Below are 18,538 nucleotides of genomic sequence, written 5' to 3'. Positions count from 1 at the left end.
TGGCTGCTCCATGGTTGCCATCTAGACTTTTACTTAACCCCCATGGAATCATGTACCAATGTAAAAAGATGGGGTGAAAATCTACCCATATATCACATAAATGGACATTTCAGTAAAGATCTGAGAGACTTTTAGTCCTACTAAAACTTCATTCTGCCCCCAGTAGGAGATGCTCTTGAAGACAGTTTAGAAGATTTTTTCTCAACATTACCTAATCCTATCTTTACATTTTGTCTGATAAATAATCTATAATGATCATTTTGGTACAATGAAAAACCATCATGCTTTAAAAAAGAAGCTTAAATAAAATCTAATTTTATGAATATTTAATTTTTTATTGAAAAAATGGGTTCCAAATTGATTTTTTTTTTAAATTATGGGAACAATACATTCGAGGCAATGAAGAAATGTTAAAAGTATCTTGGGAAACATAACTGACGTTCAACATACCAGGGCCAATCTTCCCTTAAACAATTTTAGGCTGAAGCCATAATTAAAAGCTAGTTTTAGCTCTCCACAAAGCTATTCCACACATAAGCCTGTGGGTCACTATAATTTCTACCCATGATGACAGAAATGAAGGCCTAGTTAAGTACAAAGGGACACTTTCTGCCAAATACAATGATGGAAGGGAAGTGGTCAGGGTGGGGACAGGATGGCTGAAATACCACAGTCTTAACCATGAACACCAGGAGTGTTGTAACTTCTGCTAAAAATACCAAATTAAGAATTGTCAAATTATGAAATTATAGAAGAATTATATAATGCAAAGATAATTATGAGGTGGGGATGATTTTTAAGACCAAAAGCAAAACAATTATTTTTCTTTACATCAAAATCCTGAATCTTCAGAATAGAATAATTTTTCATCTATGATATTCTTCTTCCCTCCAAACCCACAGCACACCTCATTAAAGCACTTAGAATGAATACCAGACATATTAAATAGGGACATTATGACAGAATAGAGTGAATGCTGATCTTGGAGTTTGGAAGACCTAGGTTCAAATCATCCTTCAGACACTTGCTAGCTAGACAAATCACTTAACCTCTCTTGGCTTCAGGTCCTCAACTAGAAAATGAGAAGGTTTGCCTTCATGCTTTCTAAGGTCCTTTCTAACTCTCCACCTATGATCCTATCAGCAGGATAGATTATCATACTGATACTTCATAGGTGTTAGATCTAGAAGGTACCTTAAAGATCGCCCAGCTCCACCTCCTCGTTTTACCAAAGTGGGACCTGAGAGGAAAGATAACTTGCTCAAAGTCACATAGTAAACAAAAGCATGAGGATTTTATTTCAAATTAAACTTGCTTTCCACCATACCATGCTGCATTTTACATCAACTAGTTGGAAAAATTGTAGTTATTTATTTGGTGAAAAGCCAAAGAATGAATGTAAGTGACTAGGCCTTTACTTGGTTAAGTCAGATTAAAGTAGGACCCTCATCTTGAGTCATTTACTATGGAGAAGGGGCCTATTTTTATTTTTTGAGAAAGAGATAGAATACGTCAAATAGTAGGCAAAGCAAACTACCAACACTACCATGACCACTTCCATTCAGACCCTGAGTGATGCCATAGAGACTCCTGAACCCAAAAGTCTTAGGAGTAGCAAGACTTCTAGACCAGCCCAAAGCTATCATCTAGGGAAGAAACTTTGTGGAAATGCTACCTAGCCACTGCTCTTCTGGGTGCTATAGGACAGTCTCAGCTAGTGAAGACCCAGAAAAGAAATTTCTTACCGCCAACTTCCTAGGCACTGTCAAATTATTCAACATCGGAAACTGATCTGATTTTATCAACAGAAATGACACTAAATAAAAGGCATCTGCTTTGATTGCTGTACCCTTTCTGCCTTACATGTAGTTTAAACCTTCTAATTGTGTTGTCTCATCCACTAAAATGTGATGTCTCTGAGGGCAGTAGATTATATTATTTTTCTTTTTGTATCCCTAGTGCTTCGTAGTGTTTTGTACTTAGCAAGTGCTTAATACATGCCTGTCATTGATCCATTTAATCAACGGTAGTCAGTAAACTAGCATTTGTTAAGTCCCTACTATGTCCCAGGCACTGTGCTAAGTACCGAACATAGGAAAATAAGCACTCATAATCTCCAGGAGGTCACAGTCTAATTCAGCAGACAATAGGCAAACAACCATAAACAAACAAGATATAGAGAGGATAAACTGGAGATAATCAGCAGAGGGTAAACACACACACACACACACACACACACACACACACACACACACACACACACAACTAGCACTGGGGTGGATCAGGAAAGACTCCTTGAGGAAGGTGGGATTTTAGCTTGGATTTGAAGGAGGCCAGGAGGCAGACATGTTGAGAGAACAGAGAGCCTTCCAGGTAAAAGGATAGCCAGAAAAAGCCCCAGTCTGGAGATGGGGTGTCGTGTGAGCAATAGGAAAGAGGCCAGCGCCAGTGGATCACAGACTTCTGAAGGGGTGGGGGAAAGGTAAGTATAAAATGACTAGGAAGGCAGAAATGGGTCAGGTTGTGAAGGGCTTTAAAAGTTGGAGGATTCTGTATTTGTCACGGGGAGCCAATGAAGTTTATTGAATAGAAGGGTGATGAGGCAGGCTATGCTTTAGGGAAGACATTTTGGTAGTTGAGTTGAAGACAGACTGGAATCAGGAGAGACTTGAGCTAAGGAGACCAATCAGCACACTATTGTAGTCGTCCCGTATTGAGGTGATATGGGCCTATACCAGGATGGTGGCAGTATCAGAGGAGAGAAGGATTTGACAACAGATTGGATATGGAGGATATGGAGCAAAGTAGGAGTTGAGGACGACATTTAGATTGCAAGCCTGGGTGACTGGGAGGATGATGGCAATAACTATAGTAATAATAGGAAAGTTGAGGGAAAAGGTGGGTCTGAGAATAAAGATAATGAGTTTGAGATTGGACATGGTGAGTTTAAGATGTCTTTAGGACATCTTAGAATAGTCCAATAAGCAGCTGGAGATGTGAGTCTGAAGGTTAAGAGTGAGGTTGTCAGTGCTGTATAAGTAGATATGAGAACAGCTAGCATAGAGGTGATAATAGAACTCACAGGAACTAATGAGATCGGCACGAAAATAGTGGAGAGGGAAAAGAGAAGAGTGCCTTGGTGAACATCAGGAGTGGTGTGGTCAAAGATGTAGCAAAGAAGACTGAGAAGAGGTGGGGGGACAGTGTCATGGAAACCCGGAGAGAAGAAACTATCCAGGGGAGAGGGTGCTTCACAGAGACAAACGCTATCGACAAATCAGAGGATGAAGGCTGAGAAATAGCCACAGATTTGGAGATTAAGAGATCATTAGTAACTTTGGGGAGAGAAGTTTCAGTTCAGTGATGAGGTCAGGAACCAGAAGAGAGTAAGGAGACAGGAGATGAAGACACTGGTTGTAAATGGCCTTCTCAAGGAGTTTACCTACAAAAGGAAATGGAAATATGGGATGACGACAGGGATGAACAGATCAAGGGAGGGTTTTTTTTTTGAGGATACCATAGGTGTGCTTGTAGGCATGAGGAAAATAGTCAGTAGACAGGAAGGTAGAGACTGAAAAGATTGGTTAGAAAATAGGGATGATAAAGGAGGCGATACGTCAGAGAAAATGGGAGGTAGTGGGATTACTTGTGCATGTTGCGGCTTGGCAAGAGGTCCATGGGTGACATTTGTATGAACTTAGCCAACAGGATTTCTTCTTGCCTTCTCACCTCTTCATGTGACACAGGGTGAATGAGGAGACAGTGGTGAAAGTCATCTGAGTGATTTGAGATGAAGAGGGAGCTCTTAGTGAATAGTCTTAACTTTTTTTTGAAATACAAAGTAAGACAAAGACAAAAAAAGGGGGGAAAAAGCTCCCATTTTCAAGGAACAAGGTCCACTTTTACAGCTTTTGTATCATCAAAGACTTAAGTAATTTTCTGGTAATCTTATGCTATAGAAACTCAGATTAATGGTAGAATTTCATCATGTTTGAATATGTAGGGAAATATTTACTTAATCAAAGGAAGGACACGTTAGAGACTGATAAATAAGCCTTAAGTTGGGGAATATTTGGCTTAGTTTTTTGGATGTCATTCTGTGTTATGTGCAGGCTACTGTAAGTACTAATTTCTTAAAAATTAAATTCACCAAATTTTTAATAATTAGTATGCAACTGTAGTTTAATTTAAGATAGGCTTTTACTTAGGAGTGGGAACTTTTGAAGTATTAGGACACAAGGTTTCTGAACTAAAGCAATAATATTATTGTTGCTAAAAGTAAAAAAAAAGGAATCTGAAATTACTCTTATATTTTAATGTCTTAGGATTATAAGGAATTTTTTTATGAATCAATGCTGAAGTTGTTTTTTATCATCATTTCAATGGCATTTTAATGGAAAGGAAAATGGGACAAGTTGTTGTCCTATTACTCTTCTATATTTAATGTTCTATGGACTATTGTATAAGTGGGAAAAATAATTGCTTTTGTAGCTGAATAAAATTAGTGGCATGTCAGCTCATCTTGGGAGGGCTTATTGAAAGCAACTTCAGGACAACTCCAGTAGTTAACAGTGTTGGGATGATGGATACCTCATCCACTTCCCACAGGACACTGAGCTTCTTACCTAGATCTCTATATAGTATGAAAGCTGTTCATTCCACATTTGGAGGTTAAGAGTATTTGGGATGGAAATATCTATTAAACACAGAGTTCTTCAGTTGTTATGGCTTGGTGAAGCTTGGGAGATTATAGGCCACAGTTGGTCTGTGATAATATTCACTTCAAAGGTAGATTATTGGTTGTGGTCTCCAAAATTCTTTGAGAGAGGTCTGTATTTGTACCATGGGGATTTGCCACCTGTGAGTCCATGAAACACAGCATACTGATATGTAATATTAGCTCCCAGGGAGCTAGCAGTGATGTCTTACATGGTTTTTTAATCATTTCCTTTCATAATCTGCATTGGTCATTAAGTTCAGTTTCCATTAAGAATAGCACTTCAATTACTGGTTCAGTGAACAAATGCACCCTCAAAGCAATCATCAGATCTATACTTCGTTGAAATACTGTTGGCTATGTTCATACAAATGTATGGAGGACCTTTTGATTACATTCTTGCAACTTTGCTGTTTCATAGGCTCCATCTAGAGGTAATTCATTTTCAAACACATCTTACAAATTCAATGGCATTTAGAGAGTCAATTAGCCTTTAACTAGCCATCAGTGCTCCTGTTCATTCTTGCACTCGCCAGCAGACTGCTTCCTTCACCATCCCTACTTTCTCATTAATCTGCAATCTCTCATTGTCTACTGGGTTTTTTCCCTCCTGCCTACTGGGGGTGGTGGTGGTGGTGGTAGGGGGACAAGAATAAGAGAAAGGCAATGAGATCAGACTATTTTCACTTGGGGATTAGGATATGTGTGGTTGGCTTCCAAGCTTTTTTCATCTGGTAAAAACATACTTGCAGGACTCGTGATAGCTGCAATTGTATTAATAACTTTAGACATTTTGCTATTGTGCTATTGAAAACAACAAAAGGACAAATACAAATGATGGTCCCAAATGATATATTTTCAATTTTATCCTGGAGGTAATAGAGAACAGGACTGAAAAAAGCAGAGCAAGTCCTGAACCTCCTCCAGGTCTGTTTGAATATCCATGGATGAATTTTATACATATGTCTAAATACGTGGGCTTTAAATATGTTTTAGCAATCATCTATAAATTCTCAAGATGAATTGAGGTTTTCAAATAATAGAGTTGCCTTAACATTTATACAGAAATTTTAAAGTTATGTTTTCCAGTTTGGAGTCCTCTTGAATAATATCAAGTGACAGAAGGACCTACTTTATAGGTCTGGTCATCAAAGATTCTTTTAAAATATTATTACTTTATCCATATCACCAATAGGGCAAAGTAAAAATAGCAAATTGTAGGTAAAAATTAAAATTTTCTGAAGAGTTACAGGTACTTTGGTTTGATGTTTCGTTTTGTTTCATTTTCTATAACACTGATGATTATAAAGTTAACATCATAAGACTTTTATCATGTAAAATAATTATTTGAAGGCCTACATGATTAGATTTTGTCAGACTTTACCAAATTATACTAAGTTTAATCGCCAGTATGTTTAAGCAGCCACTGCAAAGGGTAATGTATGAACCTGGCAAGTAGATAGTAAGTAGATCTATAAGGAAGAAACAACCCTAAATGTATCTTATAAACAAGATGAATGGCCCCCTTGAGGGGAAGCAGACCAAGCTGGATAATTTTAGACAGTGGTCTACAGCAAACCTCTCTGACTCAGAATCAAACTGAATAATATTTTCCAGAAGCAGATGATTTCGTGAAGTAGATCGCTAAATCCAAGACACAATGGACTGAGATACCTGCTGCCTATAACGAACATCAAGATTCTTGCTCTGTTCTGTTTTCTGGTCTTCTTGAATATATAGTGACATGTATTGTCAGTTTTCTGTAATAGTGACATGACCTTTTTGGAAAAGTAATGAAGAGTCAGATTTAAGACAAAACAGGAAATTTAAAATCCAGGTTATTTTTATCCTTTTTCCTTGCAAAATTACTGGTAAATGTCGCACAGAAAAATGCTAGTGCTGCGATTGAAAACCAGGTCTCCACTTCTGAGAGTGTGGATATTTTTGTGAAATAGTTACCACTGTTCATAACAATAGCTCCAGAAGCTGCCTGACTGATTCTTCTCTTATTCTCTTTTTTGCTAAAAGGTTTCATTAAGCTTGCCTTCTTTATTCTCTCTCTGATTTACTGCAGAATGACTAATTGATGCTTTCTACTTAGTCCGTCATAGAATGTTATAGATTTTGTATGATTTGTTATCCACATATTTTTGTTTCCTCACTGTCATAAGTTCCATTGGACTAAGCTTCCTCTTCTGTTGCACAATCAACTCCTTTAATGTACAATGTATATTGTACCCTTTTACAAAGGGATAAAAATTATCACTGGTTCTGAAGTAAAAACACTGATTATGAAGGAAACTGCCAGGAGATAGGAGGAAGCTGAGGAACTCAAAAACTTATTGAACACAGACACAGAGTAGTCTAGATTTAATGAGACATCTTGGGGAAGTATCCAAGGGGATAAACTTGGAGAAAAACAAGAACCATAATAATCATTTTATCTGATGGATTAACAATGTAGAAATCCTTCAACCAACCAGTGGCCTAAGATTGGAAAGTCACCAAACCCAATGCAAAGGACATGGTAAGGTAGACGTTCTCATGTACAGATGTAATAACCACATGCTGTGTTTGGATATGAGAATCTGTAGCTCTGTCTGAAAGGATTACTTCCACAGTGGTAAAAGTATTTACTCTTTTCACTTTGTCTTGGGTCCTTTTAGATGAAGTGTTTTCTTATGCTAATAAATAAGAAACAATCATGACATTTACATTCTAAAGCCTTCCCTTTTCTCCCTTCACTCAGTCCTCTTTTTCTCTACTTCTATGAAATACTTAACTTTTCTATCCTACATTACTGCAGAATGCTGCCAGTTGGCTATGTACTTGCTCTAAGTGGGTCAGAAAGGTTACAAAAACCAAATCTGTACACCAGGAATCTGAATTTTCTATCAGTGGCAGAAGATTCCTTGGCATGCTAATAAATCTCTTTGTGGTTTGTCCTTTGTTCTTGAAGAGGACCATGGCATCAGGAAAATTGCAACTGAGTTGGATCTGAGTGAGGGAGGGCTGTGTAAAGTCACTCGCCTCACCTTCTCCTCCAGAGCCACCTGGGTCCAGTGGCCAGAAAATGGCCACTGCATTCTGGGCCATCTCCAATAAATCTCTTTACTTTCAGTTTGGCCTCCTGTCCTTGACCCATAGACATTGTCCCCCTCACTGATGGGTATATTTCTCTCAAGAGGTCAAGAGAATTACCTGACAATATAAACACACCCATGTCTCCCTCGCTCAAAAAAAGAAACCCAAAACAAACAAAATCTCACTTGATTCATCCATTCCTGCTAGCCTTCATCCTATACCTATCCTCTCTTTCATGGTTAAACTTCTTGACAAAGTCTTCTATAATCAGTGCCTCCTCTTACTCTCTTCTTAACTGTATATAGTCTGGCTTCTAACCTAATCTGCTGATGTTTTCTCCCAAGTTAGCAAATGATCTCTTAATCTCTAAATATAATGATCACTTCTCAGTGTTCATCCTTCTATGATAACTGTAGGTGTCCACCAAGGCTCTTTCTGGAGCCCTTTTCTCTTGTGTCCCTATACTCTCTTGCTGGATTATCTCATTAGCTCCCATGGATGTAATTATCATCTCCATGCTGACTATTCTTACATCTGTGTAGGCAGCCCTAACCTTCAGGCTCACATCTCCAACTATCCACATTAGGCATCTGAAACTAGATGTTCCATAGACATTTTAAATACAAAATGTCCAAATCTGCCCTTATTATATTTCTCCCTCGTTGAGATTGCCTGATTGAGTGATGCACTGTCTACTTGTCACAGATACATTTAGGTATTTTGTTTTTACCTGTTTATCATTTGCTCTAAGAAGATCTATTGAGCCTATTTATCCTGTTTGGCCAGGTAGTGTTAATTTTTCTGTAGATGTCTTAGGAATGATGGAACTTGTATCTCATTTCCTGAGGCTGTTTTTGGAATCTTTTTGAATTTTACTGTTCTGAAAGTATACATTAGGACTGATATTATATAGCTGCTAATTGTTTTAAAAGCATTCTTCCTAATCATCTTTAACTTCAGGAAGGCAGTAAATCTCTTCATATATTCATCCATAGCATTCTTTTTGACACATCAGAACAGTAAAATTCAAAAAGATTCCAAAAATAGCCTCAGGAAATGAGATACAAGTCCCATCATTCCTAAGACATCTACAGAAAATTTAACACTACCTAGCCAAACAAGATAAATATGCTCAATAGATCTTCTTAGAGCAAATGATAAACACCTAAAAAAAAATACCTAAATGTATTTGTAACAAGTAGACAGCGTATCACTCAATCAGGCAGTAAGCATTTATGGAACTCTTACTATGTGTCAGATGCTATGCTAAGAGCTAAGGATATTTTTTAAAAAAAGTTAATAGACTCTGTTCTCAAAGTGAGGCTTCCAAATTAAAAAAGAAGGTTAACAAAAGCATCCTATTAATTATTTAATGCATTTGAATGACATAAGGCTGTGAGGATCTGAAAAAAAAAAGCAAACCATAGGGGTGAAATATTATCACCACTATTATTCAATATTGTACTAGAAATATTAGCTTTAGCAATAAGAGTAGAAAGAGACATTGAAGGAATTAGAATAGGCAATGAGGAAGTAAAACTATCACTCTTTGCAGATGATATGATGGTATACTTAGAGACTCCTAGACAATCAACTAAAAAACTACTTGAAATAATTAACAACTATAGTAAAGCCACAGGATATGTAATAAACCCACATAAATCATTAGCATTAGCATTTCTGTATATTAGCAACAAATTCCAGCAGCAAGAAATAGAAAGAGAAATTCCATTTAAAATAACTATAGACAATGCAAAACATTTGGGAGTTTACCTGCCAAGACAAACCCAGGAATACAATTATAAAACACTTGTCACACAAATAAAACCAGATCTAAACTGGAAAACTATAAATTGCTCATGGGTAGGCTGAGCTAATGTAACAAAATGACAACATGATCTAAATTAGTTTACTTATTCAGTGCCATACCAATAAAGCTACCAAATATTATTTTGTAGAGCTAGGAAAAATGATAACAGAATTCATCTAGAAGAACAAAAGATCAAGAATATCAAGGTAATTAATGAAAAAATGCAAAGAAAGGTTGCCTAGCTGTACTAAGATCTAAAACTATATTATAAAGTGTTAATCATCTAAACTATTGGTACTTGTTATGAAATAGAGTGGTGGGTCAGTGGAATAGGTCATGTACACAACACATAATACTAAATGACTATAATAATCCACTGTTTGCTAAACCCAAACCCAAATGCTAAACTGGCATAAGAACTGCTGTTTGAAAAAACTGCTGGGAAAACTGGGAAATAGTATGGCAGAAGCTAGGCATAGATAGACCAACATCTCACACTGTATACTAAGATAAAATCAAAATGGGCACATGATTTAGACATAAAGGGTGACACTGTAAGCAAATTAAAAGAGCAAGGAAAAGGGAAGAATTTATGACCAAACTAGAGATAGAGAGCATTACTAGATGTAAAATAGATAATTTTGATTATTTTAAATTAAAAAGGTTTTGCACAAACAAAGCCAATGCAACCAGGATTAGAAGGAAAGCAGAAAGCTGGGAAACAATTTTTAAAGCCAGTGTTTCTGATAAAGGCCTCATTTCCCAAATATATAAAAAACTGAGTCAAATTTATAAGAATACAAACCGTTACTCAATAGATAAATGGTCAAAGGATATGAACAGGCAGTTTTCAGGTGAAGAAATTAAATCTATATATAGTCATATGAAAAAATTCTCTAAATCACTATTCATTACAGAAATGCACATCAAAACAACTCTGAGGTACCACATCGCACCTATCAGATTAGCTAAAATGACAGAAGAGATAGACAAATGTTAAAGATGTGGGAAAATTGGAACACTAATGTATTGTTTGTGCACTGATCCAACCATTCTAGAGAGCAATTTGGAACTATACCCAAAGAGCTATGAGACTGTGTGTACCTTTTGATCCAGCAATACCACTTCTAGGTCTATATCCCAGAGAGATCATAAAAAAGGGAAAAGGACGTACATGTACCAAAATATTTATAGCAGCTCTTTTTGTGGTGGCAAAGAACTGAAAATTGAGGGAATGCCCATCAATTGGAGAACAGCTGAAGAAGTTGTGATATATGAATATATGGAATACTATTGTGCTATAAGAAATGATGAGCAGGTGGATTTCAGAAAAAACCTGGAAAGACTTGTATGGACTGATGCTGAGTGAAGTGAGAAGTCACAGCAACACTGTGTGATGAGAAGCTATGATAGACTCAGCTCTTCTCAGCAATACAATAATCTAAGACAGTTCCAAAAGATTCATGATGGAAAATACTATCCACATCCAGAGAAGGAACTATGGAGTCTGAATGAACTGAATGCACATATCAAAGCATACTATTTCACTTTTTTTTTGTTTTTCTCTTTGTCATGTTTTTTTTCCTTCTATTCATATTCTTCTTTCACAACATGGCTAATGTAGAAATATGTTTAACATTATAATAAATGTATAGTTGGTAATATATAGAAATGCTAATGCTAATGATTTATGTGGGTTTATTATATATATTGTCTAGGAGTCTCTAAGTATACCATCATATCATCTACAAAGAGTGATAGTTTTGCTTCCTCATTGCCTATTCTAATTCCTTCAATTTCTTTTTCTACTCTTATTGCTAAAGCTAATATTTCTAGTACAATATTGAATAATAGTGGTGATAATATTTCACCCCTATGTTTTTTTTTTTGCAGATCCTCACAGCCTTATGTCATTCAAATGCATTAAATAATTAATAGGATTCTTTTGTTAACCTTCTTCTTTAATTTGGAAGCCTCACTTTGTTCTATTTAGGAGAAATAATAGGGAATTTAAGGCTAGGCAGAACCTTGTTGGGGTAAATATCTCCCTGGAAAATGCCACATTTTATATACATCTTTTTAAAGTTATTTTTTAAAGTTCATTATTATTTTACTTACAAATCCAAATTCCCTCCCACCTCCTTCTCCTCCCCTACTCATTGAGAAAAGACAAACAAACCTTGTTACACATATTTGTATAGCTGAGCGAAACACATTCTTGTATTACCAAATCCCCTCCCACCTCCAAATGCTTCAGCCTGTACCCTGAGGTAATAATCTTCTGTGAAGATTATTCACAGATCTAAATATCCAGCCTCTTCCTTGACCTGTATTTCCAATTTGCAAACTCAACATCTCTAAAGCAGAATCATTTACATAAAACTTTCATCCTTTATTAAGCAGCATACCATCAAATTTCCAGGCTTACAACTTCAATGTCATCCTAGAGAAATTACTCTCTGTCACTGCACATACCCAATCCTTTGCCAGACTTTGTCATTTGTACCTTCAAACATGTCTTGGATATATCTTCTGTCATGGTTGATCATTGCATAGATAAAAGTTTTGAAGTTTTTCAAACCTATGCGTTTCTACAATATTGTTATTTATTAATTCTGCTTTCACTCTACATCAGTTTGTACAAGTTTTCTGACCTTTCTGTGAAACTATTCCCTTCATCAGACTGGAGGAAAATGAATGTTTTTGTTAGTTTATGTTTAGTTTAATTGGTTTATAAATTAAATTAGTTTCATGAAGAAAAATCAAAGTATGGTCCCACAGTACATACTGTACTGATGACTGGGTATCTTTTTGCCACTGTGACTGGACTGCTACTGCTGAATCTACTTTTGTTGAGAAATATTCAGATAATATTCTATAAATAGCATAATTATATATACGTATATTCTATTTATATTGTAAAGCATTCACGTTCAATCAAGATAGCAATACGTTCTGTGTTTTTCTAGTGTAATAATTAATTTTCTCAGTAATATTTTGTTTTCTCAACAAAAATGTTTCAAAACTAGAATGAGGAAATCAAAGAATGTGGTCATTGGGGCAGTAATCATTATCTATGTTGTGTTAAACACTGTTTTTAATTTGTGGATTAGCTTTTTGACCCAACAGAATTGTAAAATGAGTTAGAAAGAGGAGACAGATTGGCCTTTTAAAGTCCTTTGTTTCATTTTCTGTACATTGTAATTTTGGTTACAGGTTGGATTTCTTTAAGTGCTTTCTTATTCCTGACACAGATAATGCAGTTCTCCACACATGCATATGGGCATATATACATACATACACACATATATGTGTGTTGTACATATATAGATACATCTACATATGTACAACATACATACATATATATGTACATGTATATACATACACACACATATGTTTTGCTGTTAATCCAGATAAGAAGTTGTTTTGAGAAAGGCAAAGAAGAGAAAGGTAAAGAAGAAGACAACAGTGGAAGGGTAGTGTGGCATAATAAAACATTGGACTTGGAACCAGGAAGACCTGAGTCTGAATCCCGCCTATGACATTTACTATCTGTGTGACCAGAGGAACTCACTTAATTTCCCTGGGCCTCAGCCAGTAAACAACATTTATTAGTTTTTACTAATGTTCTATGCCCACAGTATAAAAACAAAGGAGGGAAAAAAACATTCCCTACCCTAAAGAAGAGTACATTCTAATAACAGAGACAATATGTAAATAACTAGGTGCGTGTATAACATATATTCAGAGTGAAGGTAATCTGAGAAGGAAGGGGTTAGCAGCTGGGAATGGGGCAGGGACCAGGAGAAACCTCTTTTGAGGGTGGGTCTTGAGCTGAATGTTGAAGGAAGGTGCAGGAGTGGAGGTGACAGGGCAGAACATTCCAGACTTGGGGAAAAGCCAATGCAGAGGCATCGAAAAAGGAGAGCGTTTTGGTCACAGACCTACAAGTAGGGCAGAGCAGCTGGAGTATACAGTCAAGGAACAGGTAGAAAGAGGTGTGGTTATGAAGAGTTTTAAATGATAAATAGAGGATTTTAAATCTGATTCTGGAGAAAATCGTGAACTATGTAATAGCTCAATAATAATGAACTACAATTCATTAAGCAGAATAGAGACAGGGTCCAACCAGTGCTTCAGAATACTCATCCTGAGAGACCAGTAAAGATGGCAGAGTAACAGGAAGTGGTACAGAGGTATTCTCTCCCATAACTCCTCCACAAAGATCTAGAAAACATACCATGGTGAGTAACGATTGGTAGATGCACGCCTTCCCCCGTTTTCCCCCCAAAATCACAGTGAATCATTTTTCTAGCCCAGGTTGGCATATGGAGATAGAGAGGTCTGCAGCCAGTGGGGAGGAGTTCAGCCACGAGTGGCCATGAAGTTCAGAGGAGAACCTGAAAGAGGGCTAAGGCTGTGCAATAGGACAAGAAGAGGTCCCAGATGTAAAGAGATACCCTAACATTATGGAAGGAGGCAGGAAGGGGTGGCAGCTCTATTGCTCACTCTCAATTTTGGCTAACAAGACTCAGGGTGGGCTGAAGACAAGGTCAGGACCTATGGGTGGCATGACAAGGTGAGGAGCAGTCAAGAATCCTCATTTGATCCTTCCAGCTCAGCTACCAATTGCTGTCCTGTTTCTCTTCTGCCCTTTGTAGCCAAATTCCTTGAAAAGGCCATCTACAATGGGTGCTTCCACTTTCTTTCCTCTCACTCTCTTCTTAACCCCTTATGATCAGCTTCTAGTCTTGTCTTTCCACTGAAACTGTTCTCTCCACAGTTCCAGCTTTTGACACTGCTGATCACTCTCTCCTCTCCGATACTCTCTCCTCTCCAGGTTTTCAGGACACCACTCTCCTGGTTCTCATCCTCCCTATCTGGCCTATTCTCAGTTTCATTTTCTGGATCTTCATCCAGATGACACCCTCTAACCAGGAGGATAACCACAGGGTTCTGTCCTGCTCTCTTCTCTTCTGCCTCTTTACTACTTATCTTGGTAATCTCAGCTTCCATGAATTTAACATTGCTTCTATGCCAATGATTCCCAAATCTACCTTATTCTGCCCCAAACTGTCTGCTGACCTCCAATCTTGCATGTCAAACTTCCTTTCGGACATCTAGAATTGGATGTCCAGTAGACATCTTAAATTCATTATGTTTAAAACAGAACTCATTACCTTTCACCCTAAAACTCTTCTCCTCAAGTTCCCCATTACTATAGAGGGCAATACCACTCTCCCAGATTCTCAGGCTCACTACCTAAGAGCCATCCTCAATTCTTCACTATCTCTCACCAGCCATGTCTCACCTGTTGCTAGAGCCTGTCAATCTCATTTTTTCCCCCACATCTGCCCAATACACCCCCTTCTCTCCTCTGACACTGCCCCCACCCTGGTACAGGCCTTCATCACCTCATGCCTAGACTATTATAATAGCTGCCAGTGGGCCTGCCTGCCCCAGGTCTCTCCCCACTCCAGTCTATCCTCTATTTAGTCACTAAAGTAATTGTTCGTGTCCCTACAACCCCTTGCCAATCAATAAACTTGAATGACTTCTTATTACCTCCTGAATCAAATACAAAATAGCGTATTTGGCATTCAAAGCCCTTCACAACCTGGTCTCTCCTACCTTTCCAATCTTTCTGATCCAGGGACACTGGCCTCCTGGCTGTTCTACAAACAAGATCCTCCATCTTTGGTTCTGGGAATTCTCTCTGACTGTCCCCCACGCCTGGAACATTCTCACTCCTCTGCTTTAACTACTCACTTCCCTGGCTTCCTTTAAGTTCCAACTAAAATCCCACTTTCTATAGGAAGCCTACCTTTAATCCTAGTGTTAATTATTTCCTGTTTATCCTGTGTATAGGTTGCTTTGTATTTATTTGTTTGTATGTTGTTAGATTATAAATTCCTTGAGGGCAAGGACTGTCTTTGTATCTTTTCTTAGCACAGAGCCTAGCACAGAGTAGGTACTTAACAGCAGTTTAGTTACTGATTATCTCTGACCGCAGAAGTAGACAAGCCCAGTATGGAACTTCCTGTAGAATAAGGAGGAGAGGAATTCCCAGACCAAAGGCGAGCCTACAGTTCTATCACTGTGAACCTGCAGAGTTTTTTCACCTGGCTGACAGAGGGTGAGTCCAGAGGGACCCAAACCTGGGGCAAGACCATACTTGTGTTACCAAGAGAACTCATGCCCGGGAACAGCAATCAGACTACTTTGAGAGCACTAAGAACTTACAGATTCCCTCCCTGAGCTGTCCCTGAGATCCTAGAATAACATAACACCTGGTACCCTAAGAAAGCAGAGGACCCTAAAGGACCCAAGCTTGGTCCAAATACGCTTACCAGAAGGCTTCCACACTAAGCTACCAGACCTTCAAATCTCCGATTCTAAAATAGCTCACCAGCTTTGTCCAAGTCCAACAGGGTAGTATAGAGCTTGGATTTATTTAGTCAATAAAGGTATTCAGATCTTGATCATACCTCTGATTAACTGAATCAATATGTGTTCTCACCTGATAAAGGTTTTAGTGCCAAGGGTAGGGAGGTGTGGTGATTGGCCAGATTGGCTGAATTGATCCTCCACCCTTATACACCCATAACACAGAATTTGTTCATGCCTGGAGACAGATGGCCAGAATTCCTATTCTCAGGGATTCCCAATCCCAGGGATTTCCATGGTAATGGAAACTAGTCAGTCATTCAGGTATTACATTGTCATTCTTGTTTTATTGATGAAAAGAATAGCTTGTGAGGATGTCTCAGACATCCCTCTTCTTCTCACTAATAAAACTATTTCCTATTATAAAAACATTTCCTCACCACCTCACCCCCTGGACTGCTGCAGTAGCCTACTGGTGTGTCTGCCTGCCACAAGTCTGTCTCCATTCCAATCCATCCTCCATTCAGCTGCCAAGGTCATTGTGTTAAAATGGCATCTTCTTCTGTTCCCCTTACTATCCCCTCTCTTCTAGTTAGTATAGTACATTTATAAGTAGCTAGGACTTCCTGAGATCAAATCTAGCTTCAGACACTAACTGTGTGACCATGGGAAAATCACTTAACCCCTTTTGCCTCAGTTTTCTCATCTGTAAAGTGAGCTGGAGAAGGAAACAACAAATCACTCTGGCATCTTTGTAAAAAAAAACCCTATAAATGGGACCCCATTTGAAGAGTAAGACCACCATTTAAAACAACTGAACAACATTATACAAGTTAAAAATAGTAAGAAGTAGGATTGCAAAGGGAAACCTGAAGTCATATGCAGATCCCATAGATCAAGAGAGCATACTAGTTACTTGAAAACTGTCTCATAAATTAACTAAAACCACATCCTGACACTATGTGCTAAATCTAGGGAAGCCAGCGAGGTCTTGCTGTAAGGGACGCTTGGTCCTGTCAACTTTCCTGGTCTATAAGTCCCAGAAAAGCTCCAGATATCTGCAGTAAGACCAGCAGGACAAGAGGTATTGCTGATAACTTTGAGATGATGTGGATATGCTAACGAGCTAACCATAAGGTAGCACAGATAAGAGTCTGTCTCTCACCAAAATCCTATAAAATGAGACCCCAAATGTCTGCCCTCTGAGCACTCCTCCACCCACTCTGGGGTTACGCTGCCTGAATGCTCCCAACTTCAAGCCATGGTTACGTGACTCTCTGTTCTCATTCTCTTCCCCATGATGCCTGCCTCCCTCCTTCCACCTCTCCAACCTCCGTGCTCATGCCATCTGCCTCTGCACCACTGCACTGTTTCCCTTTGTTTCTCTCTGCACCTTATTAAAATATAATTAGAGCATTACTCCCCACTTGTTGCCATCAGGGTCTTTCCTGCTGAGTATTCAAAGAAGAGGGTATGCTTGCCCTCCAGTAGACCCAGAGAGACCCCACTGTGGTTCCCTTAATCACAATTAATAATTTCATAAATTAATTAATAATTCAGCGATCTTTGGTCTAACCATGTTATCTTCCCCCAGTAAATGTTTCTTATTGTCTCCAGGATCAAATATAAAATCTTCTGTTTGGCATTCAAAGTCCTTTACAATCTGCCTCCCTGCTGTCTTTTCACATGTTATTCCCCCCCACCCCATTGTACTCTTCAATCCAGGGACAATGGCCTTCTCACTGTTCTTGGAATAAGATACTGCATCTCTCAACTTCAGGTACTTTCTCTGGAATCTCTCCATCCCTTTCTTCACCTCCTGGCTTCCTTGGGTTCCTTGAGGCACTGGCTAAAATTGTACCTTCCCTCTTAATTCTAGTGTCTTCCATCTGTTGGTTATTTCCAATTGATCCTGTCTATAGCTTGTTTGTACACAGTTGTTTGCATGTCATCTTCCCTTTTAGACTATGAGCTCCTTGAGGGCAGGGGCTGTCTTTTACCTTTCTTTGTATTCCTTGTGCTTGGCACAAGACCTGACGTATACCAGGAACTTTATGTTTCCTGCTTCCCTGACTGACCATCTATCTCCACAAAATGTATTACTCTTTCTTTCTTATTGCATTTCAAAGTTCTTGTGTCCTCTTCTTTTTTCTATGTAGCAGTAATTAAACCCAAGTTGTACATTTACTAGAAGGCAGCTGTTGTTGCTTTTTTTTTTTCATAAAAAGCAAGACGTTTGCTGAGCAGGATTTTTTTAAAAAAAGATTCAGATAAAATAAAGCAGTCACACCCTAAAGGACTGGTCTCAATAGGTCTTACAATCACAGAAAGGGCAGGAACTGGCTAGCCTCGTATTGTATGCCTAAAGGCATAAAAAGCCTTTTCTCTGCCTCTGCAATATTACAGCTTCCTGAGCTAAAGGTCAGTAAAAGTGAGACATCCCAAGGCTCGCTTGATGCCTGGATATCCAGCGCAAAACATGCTAAAAACCACTCTCTTTTTTTGTCAAACTAATCCTCACATGGGAGGATCCTGCAAGT

At 38.2% G+C, this 18,538-nt stretch overlaps 1 protein-coding gene across 4 annotated transcripts in view; it reads right to left on the bottom strand.

Moving 5' to 3' along the window:
- Positions 1 to 18,538, bottom strand: part of CFAP299 (cilia and flagella associated protein 299) — a 433,380-nt gene that overhangs the window by 64,429 nt on the left and 350,413 nt on the right. The gene's annotated exons all lie outside the window — the stretch shown is intronic.

This window comes from Phascolarctos cinereus, unplaced genomic scaffold (genome assembly GCF_003287225.1).
Source record: "Phascolarctos cinereus isolate Bilbo 61053 unplaced genomic scaffold, phaCin_HiC Scaffold_9;HRSCAF=440, whole genome shotgun sequence".
NCBI lineage: Eukaryota > Metazoa > Chordata > Mammalia > Diprotodontia > Phascolarctidae > Phascolarctos > Phascolarctos cinereus.
Note: the sequence above shows the minus strand (reverse complement) of the source record. Positions and strands in the feature narration are given on the sequence as shown.